A 6,000-nucleotide genomic window follows, 5' to 3' on the forward strand; every position below is an offset into this window, starting at 1 on the left:
GTGGGGATCCCTGAGGGCTGTGTTACACTGTGGGGCTCCCAGCCTTCCTGTTGACGAGATTGGAGGCTGCCAGGTCTGAATTCCCTAAATTCTGGTGGCCCACACTACAGAGACTCACACCTCTTGAGTCCTCAATATCTCAGAATTTCCATCCCTGAATCCATCACGCACTGAGGTCCATCTGAGGTCCTTAAATGCCCTAGCCTTCAACGTTGGCGTTTTTTCTTTATTGTTTCATTTTGTTTTGTTTTTATTTTCATTTTGACTTATTCTTTACTTTTTTCAATTTCCTGATTGCTAACACCACATTATCCCCTAGTCTTCTCTCACAGCGTATCCCCCAAAGTCTTTATTTACTCAGTTATTTAAGGTTTTTTTTTTTTTTTTTTTTGTGGTAGGTGCTGTGTAGTGGGTGTTTTAATTCTGGTTCGTGTATATCTGTTTTTTTTTATTTTTTCTTTCTTTCCCCTACCTGTTCCCCACCCCTGGCCACACTCTTTTCCTTTCTTCCTCTCGTCCCTTCCTCCCCCCCTTTTTTTCTTTCTTTTTTTCCCTTTTTATTCTGTTGTCTCTCTCCCTCTTGTCCCTCATATTCTACTTAGTTTATTTTAACTCAATTATACAATAGGTGTGGCAGGAAACACCTCACATTTGCTGGGTTTTCTCATCCTTCACTGCCTCATTTCTGTGTGAACTGATTTAGGCTACCTACACTATCCTCTTTCCCCTACATCTTGATATCCGCCACCATCTACTGGCTCTCCTATATTCCACCTCCCACCTCCCTTTCTTCGATCCACAAAGGGTCTAAGTCTTAATTTCTAATACCTATGTTTTGTTCTCTGTCTGTTATCCACTCTTGAAACTATTACCTTTCTTTTCTCTTTCCCTCTCTCACGAAATCAATAGCTTTTTAGCCCATACCATATTCCTCCCATATTCAATCATCTACCTCATAATAGGTACTCTACCTACTGCTATAACTCTACACAATTTACATGAATCTAACCTCCATCCTCCCAGATCTCATATTCTTGCTTTGTTAACATATATCACCAATACTACTTTACACTTTTCCCTTGCTTACACAATTGCCTTTCCCCAACACTAATACTTTCCTTTAAAGTGAACTTAACCAACAACAAGTAACTAGAATAAGAAGAAAAAAGTGACAAAGAGAAGATATAACACCTATGCAAAAATAACAGCTAATTAACCTCCAAGAGCAGACAAAGAAGCTAAGGAACTGATTAAATCCATCAAAATAAAGAGATGACCAGAAAGCAACAAAAATCTACAAACCAAACCAGTAATCAGGAAAACATGGCTGGATCCAATCAACAAACCAATAATCACGAAGGGGAGCAAAACTTGGCACAAGCAATGAAAGATCTCAGAACATTTATCACCGACAGATTTGACGAAGTAATGAAAGAGGTTAACAACATGAAGACATCACTTGGAGGGGAAATTGCAGACATACGCAAAAACATAACAGATATGATGGGAATGAACACCACAGTTCAAGAAATCAAAAATACACTTGCAGCAAATCTCGGCAGACTAGAAGAGACAGAGCAGAGAATTAGTGATGTGGAAGACAGTACATCAGAAATCAAACAGATAATAGAAGGGGTCAATAAGAAGATAGAAAAAATCCAGTTAGGATTTAGGGACCTGAATGACAATGCAAAACGCTCAAACATACGTATTATAGGCATTTCAGAAGGTGAAGAGAAGGGAAAGGGGTCAGAAGGAGTGTTGCAGGAAATAATGGCTGAAAACTTCCCAAATCTACTGAAAGAGACAGATGTGCATATCCAAGAAGCACAGCGCACTCCACAAGTCATAAACCCCAACAGGCCCACCCCAAGACATATACTTGTCAAATTATCCAATGCTCAAGACAAAGAGAAAATCCTAAAAGCAGCAAGAGAAAAGAAAACCATCACATACAAGGGAAGCTCAATTAGATTAAGTGCTGATTTCTCTTCTGAAACCATGGAGGCAAGAAGGCAGTGGTATGATATAGTCAAGGTACTAAAGGAAAAAAAATTCCAACCAAGAATACTCTATCCAGCTAAACTAGCATTCAAACATGATGGAGAGTTCAAAATATTCGCAGACAAACAGAAACTGAAAGAGTATACCAACAAGAAACCTCCCCTTCAAGAAATTCTAAAGGGAGTTCTGCAGGATGAAAGGAAAAAACAGGAAAGGCAGAGTTGGAGGAGAGTATAAGACCAACAACAACAAAAAAAAAGACAAAAAATATATATACAAACAAAATATGACAAACACAAATCCAATCAAAATAAGGCTAACACAAATAATTCCTTGATAGTAATAACACTGAATGTCAACGGATTAAACTTACCTATCAAAAGATTCAGACTGGGACATTGGATAAGGAAATATGACCCATCTATATGCTGTCTACAAGAGACACATCTTAGACCCAGAGACGCATGGAGATTGAAAGTGAATGGCTGGAAAACAATCATACAAGCTAACAATAACCAAAAAAAGGCAGGAGTAGCTATATTAATATCAGACAAAATAGACTTTAAATGTGAAACAATTGTGAGAGACAAAGAAGGATACTACATTTTAGTGAAAGGGAAAATCTGTCAAGAAGATTGAACAGTCATAAATATCTATGCCCCTAACAAGTGTGCCTCTAAATACATCAGGCAAACGCTGGAAAAACTAAGTGAAAGAATGGATACATCTACAATTATAGTGGGGGATTTTAATACACCACTATCAACTCTGGACAGAACATCTCAAAAGAGAATCACCAAAGAAACAAAGCATCTGAATAGTATATTAGAGGAGCTGGATCTAATAGACATATATAGATCGCTACACCCAAACACAGCAGTATATACATTTTTCTCAAGCGCACATGGATCATTCTCCAAGATAGATCATATGCTAGGCCACAAAGAAAGGCTGAACGAATTCAGAAAGATTGAAATCATACAAAACATTATCTCTGACCACAGTGGAGTCAAGCTGGAGATTTGCAAGGGACAGAAGCCCAGATTTCACACCACGATTTGGAAATTAAACAGCACACTCTTAGAAAAACAGTGGGTCAAAGAGGAAATCTCAAAAGAAATCAATGACTACCTTGAAACAAATGATAATGATAACACAACATACCAAAATCTATGGAATGCAGCAAAAGCAGTACTGAGAGGGAAGTTTATAGCCATAAATTCATATATCAAAAAAGAAGAAAGAGCAAAAATTGAAGAACTAACTGCACATTTGAAGGAATTAGAAAAACAACAACAAAGTAACCCAACAGGAAGAAGAAGGAAGGAAATAACAAAGATAAGAGCAGAACTAAATGAAATAGAAAATAAGAAAGCACTTGAACAGATAAACAAGACCAAGAGCTGGTTTTTTGAGAAGATTAACAAAATTGACAAACCTTTAGCAACACTAACAAAGAAAAAAAGAGAGAAGATGCAAATACACAAAATAAGAAATGAGAAAGGCGATATCACCACTGACCCCACAGAAATAAAGACTATCATAAGAGGATATTTTGAAAAACTATATTCCAACAAAAATGACAATCTAGAGGAAATGGACAAATTCCTAGAAACACATAAGCAGCCCATATTGACGAAAGAAGAAATTGATGATCTTAACAAACCAATCACAAGCAGAGAGATAGAATCAGTTATTAAAAATCTCCCAACTAAGAAGAGCCCAGGGCCAGATGGCTTCACAGGTGAATTCTATAAAACATTCCGGAAAGAACTGACACCAATCCTGCTGAAACTATTCCAAAAAATCGAAACAGAAAGAACACTACCCAACTCCTTCTATGATGCCAACATTACCCTAGTACCAAAGCCAAACAAAGACATCACAAGAAAGGAAAATTACAGACCAATTTCTCTAATGAACCTAGACGCAAAAATACTTAACAAAATACTTGCTAATCGTATTCAACAACACATTAAACGTATTATACACCACGACCAAGTGGGATTTATTCCAGGTATGCAAGGGTGGTTCAACATAAGAAAATCAATCAACGTAATACACCATATAAACAGATTGAAGAAAAAAAACACATGATTATATCTATTGATGCAGAAAAAGCATTTGACAAAATACAGCACCCTTTCTTGATAAAAACACTCCAAAAGATTGGAATACAAGGAAATTTTTTGAACATGATAAAGAGTATATATGAAAAACCTAAAGCCAATATTGTTTACAATGGAGAAATCCTAGACTCCTTCCCTCTAAACTCAGGAGCAAGACAAGGATGCCCACTGTCTCCGCTCCTATTTAACATTGTCTTAGAAGTACTTGCTTGAGCACTGAGGCAAGAACCAGAAATAAAAGGCATTCAATTTGGAAAGGAAGAAGTCAAAATTTCATTATTTGCAGATGACATGATCCTATACATAGAAAACCCTGAGAGATCTACAACGAAGATTCTAGAACTCATAAATGAGTTTAGTAAAGTCGCAGGTTATAAGATCAATGCACAAAAATCAGTAGCATTTCTGTACACCAATAATGAGCAAGATCAGGAGGAAATCAAGAAACAAATACCATTCACAATAGTAAATAAAAAAATCAAATACTTAGGAATAAATTTAACTAAAGAGGTAAAGAACTTATACACCGAGAACTATACAAGATTGTTCAAGGAAATCAAAGAAGACCTAAATAAATGGAAGACTATTCCTTGTTCATGGATAGGAAGACTGAACATTATTAAGATGTCTATCCTACCAAAACTGATCTACACATTCAATGCAATCCCAATAAAAATCAACACAGCCTTCTTTAAGGAACTAGAAAAACTAACTATGAAATTTATTTGGAAAGGAAAGAGACCCCGAATAGCCAAAGACATACTGAAAAAGAAAAACGAAATTGGAGGAATCACACTACCTGACTTCAAAACATACTATAAAGCTACGGTGGTGAAAACAGCATGGTATTGGCATAAGGAGAGACACATAGACCAATGGAATCAAATTGAAAGCTCTGATATAGAACCTCACATATACAACCACATAATATTCGATAAAGCCACCAAACCCTCTCAACTGGGAGAGAGTGGCCTATTCAACAAATGGTGTCTGGAGAACTGGATAGCCATATGTAGAAGAATGAAAGAGGATTACCATCTCACACCTTATACAAAGATCAACTCAAGATGGATCCAAGACCTAAATATAAGAGCCAAGACCATAAAAACCTTAGAAAGCAGTGTAGGGAAACATCTACAGGACCTTGTAATAGGAAATGGATTTATGAATATCTCACCAAAAGCACGAGCAGCAAAAGAACTAATAGATAAATGGGACTTCCTCAAAATTAAAGCCTTCTGCACCTCAAAGGAGTTTGTCAAGAAAGTAAAAAGGGAGCCCACACAGTGGGAGAAAATATTTGGCAATCATATATCTGATAAGAAATTTATAACTTGCATATATAAAGAACTCCTATATCTTGAAAATAAAAAGATAAACAACCCATTTAAAAAATGGGAAAAAGACTTAAACAGACACTTCTCCGAAGAAGAAATACAAATGGCAAGAAAGCACATGAAAAAATGTTCCAAATCTCTAGCTATCAGGGAAATGCAAATCAAAACTACAATGAGATACCATCTTACACCCATAAGATTGGCAGCTATGAAAAAAACAGAAGAATACAAGTGCTGGAGAGGATGTGAAGGAAGGGGAACACTCATCCACTGCTGGTGGGAATGCAGAAGGATCCAACCATTCTGGAGGACAGTATGGCGGTTTCTCAAAAAACTAGCCATAGATTTGCCATATGACCCAGCAATACCACTGCTGGGTATATACCCAGCAGAACTGAAAACAAGGACACAAACCAATATATGTACACCAATGTTCATAGCAGCATTGTTCACTATTGCCAAAAGTTGGAATCAACCCAAATGCCCATCAACAGATGAGTGGATCAATAAAATGTGGTATATACACACAA

This window comes from Dasypus novemcinctus, chromosome 27 (genome assembly GCF_030445035.2).
Source record: "Dasypus novemcinctus isolate mDasNov1 chromosome 27, mDasNov1.1.hap2, whole genome shotgun sequence".
NCBI classification, from domain to species: domain Eukaryota; kingdom Metazoa; phylum Chordata; class Mammalia; order Cingulata; family Dasypodidae; genus Dasypus; species Dasypus novemcinctus.